This window comes from Oncorhynchus kisutch, linkage group LG26 (genome assembly GCF_002021735.2).
Source record: "Oncorhynchus kisutch isolate 150728-3 linkage group LG26, Okis_V2, whole genome shotgun sequence".
In the NCBI taxonomy this organism is placed as follows: Eukaryota; Metazoa; Chordata; class Actinopteri; order Salmoniformes; family Salmonidae; genus Oncorhynchus; species Oncorhynchus kisutch.
The window spans coordinates 7,847,332-7,861,339 of record NC_034199.2 but is presented as its reverse complement, the minus strand read 5'-3'; positions in this window follow the sequence as shown (position 1 = coordinate 7,861,339).

Below are 14,008 nucleotides of genomic sequence, written 5' to 3'. Positions count from 1 at the left end.
CAAAATCCTTGCTGCAGTGTGTGCAAACCTGGTCAAGAACTACAGGAAACCTATGATCTCTGTAATTGCAAACAAAGGTTTCTGTACCAAATATTAAGTTCTGCTTTTCTGATGAAATACTTATGTCATGCATTAAAATGCAAATTAATTACTTACAAATCATACAATGTGATCTTCTGGATTTTTGTTTTAGATTCTGTCTCTCACAGTTGAAGTGTACCTATGATAAAAATTACAGACCTCTGCATGCTTTGTAAGTAGGAAAATCGGCAGTGTATCAAATATTTGTTCTCCCCACTGTATCTTCAAAATGCTTTAAATGCATTATTATCCAAATGTAAAAGCATATATTGTACAGTACTATATTTCTTCATCAGCATCTTTATGCTTTCGTTAATAAAATCATGATGAAAATACTCTTTCAAAATGTCTATGTTTATTTAGTTAACATTTTATGAAATCGTCAATTGGCAACCCATCCCTTATGGGATTAACTGACACATAAACAAACATTACAATAATTCACTATGGTAATTAAATGATAATTCTTCCAGCATTCTCTCCATTGCGCATCACATAAAGAGTGAAAAAAAGAAAAATTATAATAAAATACATCAATTCATAATAGTAAATATTTTTCATCTTTTTTTGTATATATTTCAATTTTATTTTCAATATCTTTTCCATTTTAATTCAATTATACCTTCAGGTAACCCGCCTCACCCAATGTGATACCGAACTGCTATTCATTTTTAATTTTTAGACCTTATAGCAAGAACCACCTAGCCATCAGAAGCTAACCAGCTAATTAGCTACAAGCTATTTAGTCATTGTTAGCCACTGCTAGCGGCCTTTACCTTCTACACAGATACAGTGCCTTGCGAAAGTATTCGGCCCCCTTGAACTTTGCGACCTTTTGCCACATTTCAGGCTTCAAACATAAAGATATAAAACTGTATTTTTTTCTGAAGAATCAACAACAAGTGGGACACAATCATGAAGTGGAACGACATTTATTGGATATTTCAAACTTTTTTAACAAATCAAAAACTGAAAAATTGGGCGTGCAAAATTATTCAGCCCCTTTACTTTCAGTGCAGCAAACTCTCTCCAGAAGTTCAGTGAGGATCTCTGAATGATCCAATGTTGACCTAAATGACTAATGATGATAAATACAATCCACCTGTGTGTAATCAAGTCTCCGTATAAATGCACCTGCACTGTGATAGTCTCAGAGGTCCGTTAAAAGCGCAGAGAGCATCATGAAGAACAAGGAACACACCAGGCAGGTCCGAGATACTGTTGTGAAGAAGTTTAAAGCCGGATTTGGATACAAAAATAATTCCCAAGCTTTAAACATCCCAAGGAGCACTGTGCAAGCGATAATATTGAAATGGAAGGAGTATCAGACCACTGCAAATCTACCAAGACCTGGCCGTCCCTCTAAACTTTCAGCTCATACAAGGAGAAGACTGATCAGAGATGCAGCCAAGAGGCCCATGATCACTCTGGATGAACTGCAGAGATCTACAGCTGAGGTGGGAGACTCTGTCCATAGGACAACAATCAGTCGTATATTGCACAAATCTGGCCTTTATGGAAGAGTGGCAAGAAGAAAGCCATTTCTTAAAGATATCCATAAAAAGTGTCGTTTAAAGTTTGCCACAAGCCACCTGGGAGACACACCAAACATGTGGAAGAAGGTGCTCTGGTCAGATGAAACCAAAATTGAACTTTTTGGCAACAATGCAAAACGTTATGTTTGGCGTAAAAGCAACACAGCTCATCAACCCTGAACACACCATCCCCACTGTCAAACATGGTAGTGGCAGCATCATGGTTTGGGCCTGCTTTTCGTCAGCAGGGACAGGGAAGATGGTTAAAATTGATGGGAAGATGGATGGAGCCAAATACAGGACCATTCTGGAAGAAAACCTGATGGAGTCTGCAAAAGACCTGAGACTGGGATGGAGATTTGTCTTCCAACAAGACAATGATCCAAAACATAAAGCAAAATCTACAATGGAATGGTTCAAAAATAAACATATCCAGGAGTTAGAATGGCCAAGTCAAAGTCCAGACCTGAATCCAATCGAGAATCTGTGGAAAGAACTGAAAACTGCTGTTCACAAATGCTCTCCATCCAACCTCACTGAGCTCGAGCTGTTTTGCAAGGAGGAATGGGAAAAAATGTCAGTCTATCGATGTGCAAAACTGATAGAGACATACCCCAAGCGGCTTACAGCTGTAATCGCAGCAAAAGGTGGCGCTACAAAGTATTAACTTAAGGGGGCTGAATAATTTTGCACGCCCAATTTTTCAGTTTTTGATTTGTTATTGTTGCTCCTACCCCCTACTTTTTCGAACATTCTGTTAAAAATCGCGCAACATTTCAGCGCCCTGCTACTCATGCCAGGAATATAGTATATGCATATGATTAGTATGCGTGTATAGAAAACACTCTGACGTTTCTAAAACTGGTTAAATCACCGCTGTGACTTGAACAGAGCGCGTGTTTCAGCGAAAAGCGCAAGAAAATCTGGTCACTGAAAACTGAAAAAAGTATCAATGCGCCAGTTCAATTCTTTGTTAAATGCGAACCATATTACATATGGTGAAGGCTGCAATCCCTACAGCTTCCACACGATGTCGCCAGTCTCGTCATTTTCTGGCTGTTTATTTCTTGGGCAAACCAACCTGGGAGATCACTTTCCATCCGGTCTCCGACTGGAAGGTTTGGAAGAGAGATTTTTGGAAGATGATTTGAAATCGTGGAGCTATTGAATACACATCGCCCCGTGGTCATTTTGATAGATTATTAACGTTTACTGATACCTAAAGTTGGGTTAGAAAAGTATTTCGAAGTGTTTTGTGAAAGTTTATCGTCGACTTTTTTAATTTAAAAAAATGACGTAGCGTTTTCAAACAGTGTTTTTTCCTGAATCACACAGTTTCCATAGATGGCTATTTTAGTTATATATGGACCGATTTAATAGACCCAATAGTGATGTTTATGGGGCATATAGGAGTGCCAACAAAGAAGATCTTCAAAGGTAATGAAAGTTTTATATTTTATTTATGCTATTTGGGTAGCGCCGGCTACGCGAAATCTTTTGTTTAAGTAGCATTCAGGTATTTTGTGGTGTTGCATGCTCTCTTATAATAGCTTCTCATGCTTTCGCCGAAAAGCATTTTAATAATCTGACTTGTTGGCTAGATTCACAACGAGTGTAGCTTTAATTCAATACCCTGCATGTGTATTTTAATGACCGTTTGAGTTTTAACAAGTGCTATTAGCATGTAGCGTAGCGCATTTGCATTTCCAGATGTCTAGTTGGGACGCAAATGTCTCAACTAGGATGAAGAGGTTAAAAAAGTTTGAAATATCCAATAAATGTTCCACTTCATGATTGTGTCCCACTTGTTGTTGATTCTTCACAAAAAAAATACAGTTTTATATCTTTATGTTTGAAGCCTGAAATGTGGCAAAAGGTCGCAAAGTTCAAGGAGGCCGAATACTTTCGCAAGGCACTGTACCAGCCCTTTTTTAGCCTGGATAATACTAGCCAGCCTACCAGTATCGGACTGTTTCTCCACTACAACGCCGGATTCCTGCCGTAATCCCTGGACCAATACTCCTGATCTTCACAGCTAGCTAGCACCCACTGAGTTACCCAGTACTGAAGCTATCCCTGAGACCCACCTCCCGGCCTACTCAGTTGTTCATCCGGGCTCCACCCAAACACGGCTAGAACCCACTACTCCACCGGATCCTTGCCGTAAGCTCTGGACCTTGGCACCGGATCACTGCTGCTACCGAGTGGCTATAGTGGCTAACGCCCCTGCCCCGAAGCTAGCACCAGTTAGCCGTGAGCCAGGCGCATCTCCTGGCTAGCAAACTAAATTACTACAACTACAATACCTCTTTCTCCATCTGGCTTGGATCCTTTGTCAACATGGCGCCCCGCCGCACCACCACGACTGGTCTGCCGACAAATACTCCATCCGCCGTGCCTTCAATCGGCCTCCGTCTGAGCAGACGCTTCTACTAGCTACTAACTTTAAACGCTGTGTCGCCTGCGTGTTAGCATAGTAGCGACTACTCCGCAGCTTCCCTGTTCCCTCTATTGCTGCCCCCTGGACCCTATGATTACTTGGCTACATATCTGATGCCTCCTGGACTGTCCATTAATCACGGTACTCCATTCTGTTTATTTTTTTACCCTCTCTGCCCATTCATCTCCGTTTTACCTGTTGTTGTTTTTGCTGATTAGCTCTCCTAATGAACACCTGTGATTACTTACTTCAGCCTCGCTGAATGTCTCTCTCAATTGTCAATATGCCTTGTGTACTGTTGTTTAGGTTAGTTATCATTGTTTTAGTTTACAATGGAGCCCCTAGTTCCACTCATCATACCTTTAACACCTCCTTTGTCCCTCCTCCCACACATGCGGTGACCTCACCCATTATAACCAGCATGTCCAGAGATACAACCTCTCTTATCATCACTCAGTCTCTGGGCTTACCTCCACTGTACCCGCTCCCCACCATACCCCTGTCTGCACATTATGCCCTGAATCTATTATACCACGCCCAGAAATCTGCTCCTTTAATTCTTTGTTCCCAACGCTCTAGGCGACCAGTTTTGATAGCCTTTAGCCGTACCCTCATCCTACTCCTCCTCTGTTCCTCGGGTGATGTGGAGGTAAACCCAGGCCCTGCGTGTCCCCAGGCACCCTTATTTGTTGACTTTTGTGATCGAAAAAGCCTTGGTTTCATGCATGTTAACATGAGAAACCTCCTTACTAAGTTTGTTTTACTCACTGCTTTAGCACACTCCGCCAACCCTGATGTCCTTGCCATGTCTGAATCCTGGCATAGGAAGGCCACCAAAAATTCTGAGATTTCCATAACCAACTACAACTTTTTCCGTCAAGATAGAACTTGATGTTAAGATATTTTATCAAGGTTTAAGATAAATGATTAAATAATTCTACCCAGAAACTTAACCATTAGGAATAGAGGTTATGTAGCATGAACAAAGAGTAATTAAAAATAATAAACACAGCTCCAACTAGGTTGGAGGGGGGAAGAGAGGAATGCATGTGTGTGCTTAACGAAAACAAAGAGGATCCTTAACCTATGTTTGAACCGACCCAGCTATAACTCTGTGGGTATAAAATAAGACAACGAGAGCCCCTCCAGGTTTTCCGTATCTGGGGGAGACTGGAACTGTCAGCTAAGTGGTAATAAACTGTGGTGAGACTTCAGGAGATAATCCAGGCGTTATGTGTAATGTATGTTTGTTAGTGGGTTGGAATGGACTTTCGATTCTGCGTTGTCTTTGTGGTATAAAAACTGATGTACATGGTATTTTAAGTATAGTGCTCTCGAGAATAAACGCTATTGGCTAATTTTGATTGACAGGTCTACGTTTTATAGAGTGTTTTTCATCTATAGAGTGTTTTAAATTGAATTGGTTAATGAACACATAAGAACTAAATTCATCTAACAATTTGGTCCTTCGAACCGGATCTTAAGACCTGCCTCTGTCGTTCCAAGGAACTGCTGAAAACCGTGCACGGGCAAATCCAGGATCCGTAAGACAAAGACCTGACCTCTGACTTGAGGGTTTATTTCAGGCCAGTGGTGAACTGGTACATGACAGAGGTGGTGACGAGATTCAACCTACACTGCTTTTCCCAGTCTTCAAGTTAAGGTCGGTAATCTTTATTCTCGAATTTGGGGGGAATGATTAAAGATATCTTTGATTTGATGTTCTAAAAATGCTTAGAATTGATCAATAATAGGAGCTTGAGCATTCCAAACAGATTCACGAGGTTTCTACTTGGTGGTTTAACTTGTTATGGCTGCAATCCCGCTAACTGAAAAATAGAGGGCGCCAAATTCAAACCACAGAAATCTCATAATTACAATTCCTAAAACATGTTTTATATCATTTTAAAGTTAATCTTGTTGTTAATCCCACCAAAGTGTCTGATTTCAAATATGCTTTTAAGCAAAAGCACTACAAACGATTATGTTAGGTTTCCACCAAACCACAATAAGCATAGCCATTTTCCAGCTAAATATAATTCACAAAAAGCAGAAATAGAGATAAAATGAATCGCTAACCTTGAATTATCTTCATCAGATGACACTCATAGGACTTCATGTTACACAATACATGCATATTTTGTTTGATAAAGTTCATATTTATATTTTAAAAAAGAGTTTACATTGGCGTATTAGATTCACTAGTTCCAAAAACATCAAGTGATTTTGCTTAGCCACATCGTTTCAACAGAAATACTCATAATAAATGTAGATGATAATACACATGGAATTATAGATATACCTCTCCATAATGCAACCGCTGTGTGAGATTTTTTTTTAAGTTTAAGAAAAAGCAACCCATGCAATAATCTGAGACGGAGCTCAGAACAGTTGCCAAATTAGCAGCCATGTTGGAGTCAACAGAAACCAGAAAATACATGATAAATGTTTCCTTACCTTTGATGAACTTCATCAGAATGCAGTCCTAGGAATCCCAGGTCCACAATAAATGCTTGATTTGTTCAAAAATGTCTGTCATTTATGTCCAATTAGCTACTTTGGTTAGCGCGTTTGGTAAACAATTCCAAAGTCACAAATCGCGTCTACTATAACGTGACGAAATGTCCAAAAGTTCCGTAACAGTCAGTAGAAACATGTCAAACGATGTACTTAATCAATCTTTAGAATGTTGTTTACATATATCTTGAATAACATTCCAACCGGAGAATTAGAATGACTTCAGATGACCGGTGGAACGCAGGTCCTTCCCCTGTGAACGTGCATGGTGAAAGCATGGTCAACTCATGGCAGTGGTGACTATTTCCTGCCTCATTCGACCCTCCTTCACATTAGAGTCATCAGAAAAGTTCTATTGTCTGTTGACATCTCGTGGAAGGCGTAGGAGGTGAAAACTCATCCATATCTCGCTGTAATTTTAATGAGAGCTTGGTTGAAAATCTGCCACCCCCCAAAAAAATACAAGCAAGAAGTGGAATTTTTCAAGTTTTTGCTTGCAATATGATTTCTGTTATACTCACAGACATAATTCAAACAGTTTTAGAAACTTCAGAGTGCTTTCTATCCAATACTAATAATAATATGCATATATTAGCAACTGAGACTGAGGAGCTGGCCATTTACAATGGGCACCTTTTCATCCAAGCTACTCAATACTGCCCCTGCTGCCATAAAAGGTTTACCAAAATCGATAGGAAGAAAGGCAGGTCCGAAAAGACCTGAGGTAACGTGCACTACCACAAATAAAAAATAACAGAAGGAAGGAAGGACGGGATATAGTAGGTGTTGTTAGATAGGACGGTTGTTTAGTACAAATAGGACAGCCATAAATTTTAAAGACATACCTAAATAAAGTCCTAATACCTAAATGGTCTATATGTATAGTGATAGATATATTAAAATAGGTGAGAATATAAACTAGGCTTGGTGAGAAAGGAAGGTAATAATATGCGAACAGGATAACTTAACCTAACCAATACTAAAATAAATTAATATCCAAACAGGAGGAGGGAAACCTAATCTAGAGGAGTGAGATAAAAGCCAAATCTATAGACAAAAGGTTTCAGGAAGGAGAAACAAAACTATAGTAAAAAAGCACAAACATAGATCATAGAAGCACATACACCTAGATAGGGCAAATAAGCAGAGTAACTACAAAGTTAACTAGCAATGGGCAGTAAATCCTCAAAGGAGGTCCCGGAATTAACGGGAGATGAGAAATTATGCAGGGAAGAGATAAGAGAAACACCTATGTTGGCCCGACATGGAGGAGTAAGTACGAATTTGACGGACTTTTAAATATAGAAAAACTGGGACCAATGAAAAACAAATAAATAGGGTTTGTGGGGACAAGGTAGAGAAGCAACGGACAGAAGGGCTCGACACTGCTCGTATGTGGTTAGCCGAAGCGAGGAAGGGACCTAAGAGAGAAGAAAAAAAATGGAAAAAAATAGATGTTTTAACTGCGATGAGACAGGACATGTTGCCCGGGAGTGTAAGGTTCCCTGTAAACATTGTGACCGAGTAGGAGACAAGCACCGAAATTACTGAGTAGCGAAAGGGTGAGAGTAAATTTAACTTCATATGGCTGCAGGGGCAGTATTGAGTAGCTTGGATGAAAGGTGCCCATTGTAAACAGCCAGCTCCTCAGTCTCAGTTGCTAAGATATGCATAGTATTATTAGTATTCGATAGAAAACACTCTAAAGTTTCCAAAACTGTCAAAATATTGTCTGTGAGTATAACAGAACTGATATTGCAGGCGAAACCCTGAGGAAAATCAAAACAGGAAGTGGCTTCTATTTTGAAAACTCCATGCTCCATAGCCTCCCTTTGCTGGATTTAAAGGGATATGAACCAGATTCCTTTTCCTATCGCTTCCTCAAGGTGTCAACAGCCTTCAGACATAGTTTCAGGCTTTTATTTTGAAAAATGAGCCAGAACGATAACATCGGGCCAAGGGGTCACATGAGTTTTGCTTGCGCAACAGAATTTGGACAGCCATTGTTTCCCCTCTCCTACTGTGAAAGACATTTGCGGTTGATATATTATCGATTATATATTTTAAAAACAACCTGAGGATTGATTATAAAAAACATTTGACATGTTTCTGTGGACATAATGGAAACTATTTGGAATTTTCGTCTGCGTTGTCGTGACCGCTCTTTCCTGTGGATTTCTGAACATAACGCGACAAACAAATAGAGGTATTTTGGATATAAAAATCATCTTTATGGAACAAAAGGAACATTTGTTGTGTAAGCGGGAGTCTTGTGAGTGAAAACATCCGAAGATCATCAAAGGTAACGATTAATTTGATTGCTTTTCTAATTTTCGTGACCGAGCTACCTGATGCTAAATGTACTTAATGTTTTATCGTGCGATCGATAAAATTACACAAACGCTTGGATTGCTTTCCATGTAAAGCTTAATTTAAAAATCTGACACGACAGGTGGATTAACAAAAGGCTAAACTGTGTTTTCCTAAATTGTTATTTCAGGAAGATAAATATTTATAGTAATATTTATTGTATGTAGCGCTATGCTATTTAGCGGTTGCTGATGACACTTATCCCGATAGGGGGATTGCAGCCGTAACAGGTATCAGCAAGGGAAAAATGATGTGCGTGTGTGATACGTTTATTAATTCTTGAACCTAGGGGGCACCATTTTTATGTTTGGAAAAATAATGTTCCCAAAGTAAACAGCATATTTCTCAGGACCAGATTCTAGAATATACATATAATTGACAGATTATGATAGAAAACAAATTTTGTCTGTGAGTTAAACATCACTGATATTGCAAGCTAAAACCTGAGGAAAATTCAATCAGGAAGTGCCCCTGTTTTTGAAACCTCTCTGTTGTTATGCATCCCTATTGCCCATTTAAAGGGATATCAACCAGATTCCTTTTTCTATGGCTTCCCTAAGGTGTCAACAGCCTTTAGACAAAGTTTCAGGCTTTTATTTTAAAGAAAGAGTGTGAACGACCACATTTCGTAAGTGGATAGGTGGGAGCTCTCAGAAAGAGAAAGGCAGCCATTGTTACTCCCGGTCCTAGTGAAAAGCCAACTGTCCCGGTTGATATTTTATCTAATAGATATTTGAAAAACACCCTGAGGATTGATTATAAAAAACGTTTGACATTTTTCTGTGGACATTATGGATATAATTTGGAATTTTTGTCTGCGTTGACGTGACCGCTCTTTCCTGTGGATTCCTGGGCATAACGCACCAAACTAACGGAGGTATTTGGATATAAAAAATATCTTTATGGAACAAAAGGAACATTTGTTGTCTAAGTGTTCCCTTTATTTTTTTGAGCATTGTATTTTCCATTTTTTTTATTCAAATGGAATAGAGTAGAACAGCAAACACACACATGGCTACTTGCGCCTGCTACTCCTCTCTATTTCCATATGAAATAGCCATTGGGTGCTGTTCGGAGGGCAGGCCCACAACAATGGCCGGAGTTGATTGGAACAGCACTTCACCTTAGTGACTGTTCCCTCTGCTCTATACAATACATATCTGTTTATTTTATGTGATGATAAAAGGCTCATACAATACAAATATTTTTTTTTATGTTTTCTTTCACAGTGACTCCGACTGGGAGCCCCCGGTGACAAACTGCCCGCTCTACCTCTGCCCCCTCTACTCCTGCCTCCAGTGGTGTTCATATGCCACAGTTCATTACTGCAGGCATGACTGTGCCTCAGGGCCAAAAGGGCACAGCATGGAGATGTTGTTGTGTTCTGTGTCACATGACCTGCTCCACTTGTTCAGTTTGCCTCTGCTTTACATCAGAAAGAGACTGCTATGGGAATGGCACAGGCAGCAAAATATTGTGTAGAGGACTTCCAAAGGGTGTACTGTTCTTTAAAATATTTATTTTCTTGTGTGTGTGTGTTAGAATTGCTTTTTGATATGTTGTATATAGTTATTTGGACCAGGAAATCCTGGTAACACTTTATACATAACATTCTTATTCCAAGCCATAATGTAAAGTGCTACCAAAATGCTGCCTTCCCTCCATATGTTTTTTCAGCATAACTACAACCAGGTATAGGTCTCTTGAACAGCAAGGATTTCCTTTCCAACCATTTCCATTGGAGAAGAACAGGTGCAAACTCAAAATAGCTCAGATTTGTTTTTAAATAACTTATGCATGAGGCCTCCCAAGGCACTGTATCGCAGTGTTGCGGCATCACTACAACCTGGGGTTCGATCCCACAACCGGGCCGTGACCGGGAGTCCCATAGGGCGGTGCACAATTGGGTTAGTGACTCTAGCCACTCCTTGTGGCGGGCCAGGCGCCTGCAGGCTGACTTCGGGCATCAGTTAAACAGTGTTTCCTCTGACACATTGGTGTAGCTGGCTTCCGGGTTAAGCAAGAAGGTGTGAAGAACGCACGGCTTGGCGGGTCATGTTTCGGACGACGCATGACTCGACATTTGCCTCTTCCAAGCCCTTTGGGGAGTTGCAGCGATGAGACCATATCACGAAAAAGGGGGTGAAAATGACAACAACAAAAATAACTAATGCATTAGAGCTGATATTGACTTTCTATTTTGAATTGTGGGCTAATTTCCTTGTGTCGAAGGTATCTACATTAGGGCAAAATCTACAAACACCAAGTGGTGCACCAAATTGTGTTCCCCTTTGAAAATAGCTAAATAAGTTGAGACCAAGACTAACTACCTCACCCAAGTGACAAATCAGGCACTAGTACTCTGTTTGAGTAGACATCACCTCTGCAGTCTCAATCCCCTCTTTCCCACTCGTGTGTAAGTGGTCTGGTTCCAAATTGTCTTGAGGACTATGTCCTCACTTGTCAAGAGGACAATGTGACCATGTACACACAGACATTGATAGTTTCTGGTGGCTTCAATTCTCCTGAAGGACAGAAATAGCCCAGAGGTAGGAAAAAGGTTTCCTCCAGCAGTCAGTAAAGCCATTAATACACTTTGTGTCTGAGTATTTCGGATGGAGCCAATGCTTTTTAAATGGGAGTCAGCTGTTGCTGGATGAACGACAATGGAGATTATTGCCTCTACATCATTGTCAAAAGTACAACTAATTTCTACTTTTTTCGTACAAGTTCGCAGCATGTTGCATACGTAAAAATATTATTTGTGCGGGGGTTTGTCAGACAATCATCACTGTTGTCTGACAACGGATAACTCCTGTTGAAAAAGAATTGGCCCCACCTGAAATTCTTGGGAAAAAAATCCCTATGTGGCTAATGCTGGCATCATCACCTGTTGTCCGTTTGACATAACTTTCTGATGCGGTATCACTGCCTTGTCCCATTCTCCTATTTTGCGGTCTCTGAACGCATGTTTGAAAAAGTTTCTGGTGGGGGGAATGGGTATCCGTAACTCCAATGAAAATATGGACTTATGAGTAAAACTACAAGGTGTGAAGACTGTTTTGCATGTCAGTCACATCCCATACTTAACAATGAATTATACAAAGGGTGATTTAGAATTCCCATTGTTAGAGCCTATCGTGCCCATGATATACTAGACAACATACACATGGCCGGAACACTTGTAAAAAGTGTCATCTTTTACGTCAATCCCTAGCAACACACTACTACTTTTAGAGATCCACTGTCCAGCCATGCAATTTATAAACTTGATCTCCACCGTAAAAAGTATCTCGACATCATCTCTGACCCTTGCAACATTGTTGCAATATTAAAATAAGATCTGGGACACAGTGGCTTTGCCTCCTGGCTATGTCCACATCACAGCCATGATAGAAATGTCATAATACATGGCCTCATGTATGATTGCTTAATTGATTGCCCTCCACAGTTGAAGTCAGAAGTTTACATTCACCTTAGCCAACTACATTTAAACTCAGTTTTTCACAATTCCTGACATTTAATTGTAGTAAGTTAGGGTCGCCACTTTATTTTAAGAATGTGAAATATCAGAACAATAGTAGTAGAGAGAATGATTTATTTCAGCTTTAATTTCTTTCATCACATTCCCAGTGCGTCAGAAGTTTACATACACTCAATTAGTATTTGGTAGCATTGCCTTTCAAATCTTTAACTTGGGTCAAATGTTTTGGGTAGCCTTCCACAAGCATCCCACATTAAGTTGGGTGAATTTTGGCCCATCCCTCCTGACAGAGATGGTGTAACTGAGTCAGGTTGTAGGCCTCCTTGCTCGCACACGCTTTTTCAGTTCTGCCCACAAATGTTCTATAGGATTGAGGTCAGGGATTTGTGATGGCCACTCCAATACCTTGACTTTGCTGTCCTTAAGCCATTTTGTCACAACTGTGGAAGTATGCTTGGGGTCATTGTCCATTTGGAAGACCCATTTGCAACCAAGCTTTAACTTCCTGACTGATGTCTTGAGATGTTGCTTCAATATATCCACATAATTTCACCTCCTCATGATACCATCTATTTTGTGAAGTGCACCAGTTCCTCCTGCAGCAAAGCACCCCCACAACATGACGTTGCCACCCTTGTGCTTCACGGTTGGGATGGTGCTCTTCGGCTTGCAAGCCTCCCCCTATTTCCTCCAGACATAACGATGGTCATTATGGCCAAACAGTTCTATTTTTCTTTCATCAGACCAGAGGACAATTCTCTAAAGTACAATCTTTGTCCCCGTGTGCAGTTGCAAACCGTAGTCTGGCTTTTTGATTGCGGTTTTCAACTGTATGGCTTCTTCCAGAACGAGTCTCCTTCCTGAGCGGTATGACGGCTGCGTGGTCCCATGGTGTTTATACTTGCATACTATTGTTAGTACAGCTGAATGTGGTACCTTCAGGTGTTTGGAAATTGCTCCAAAGGATGAACCAGACTTGTTGAGGTCTACCATTTTTTTCTTCTGAGGTCTTGGCTGATTTCCTTTAATTTTCCCATGTCAAGCTAAGAGGCACAGAGTTTGAAGGTAGGCCTTGAAATACATCTACAGAAAAACCTTGAATTGCCTCAAATGATGTCAATTAGCCTGTCAGAAGCTTATAAAGCCATGACATCATTTTCTGGAATTCTCCAAGCTGTTTAAAGGCAGAGTCAACTCTAGTGTATGTAAACTTCTGACCCATTGGATTTGTGATACAGTGATAAGTGAAATAATCCATCTGTAAACAATTGTTGGAAAAATTACTTAGGACATCTACTTTGTGCATGACACAACTGACTTGCCAAAACTATAGTTTGTTAACAAGAAATTTGTGGAGCGTTGAAAAACGAGTTTTAGTTACTCCAACCTAAGTATGTAAACTCCAGACTTCAACTGTATAGGCTAGATGTTGTTATTTAAGATGTCTGAGAAATCATTGCACATGAAACAGTGAATTATCAAATCACTGGACAATTAGAGACAAGGCAAACAAGAACCCAGTCAGAAATGTGTTCTAGTTTTGTTTTTTGTTTTATCGTGGGCTGGAGCTCTTTATATGAC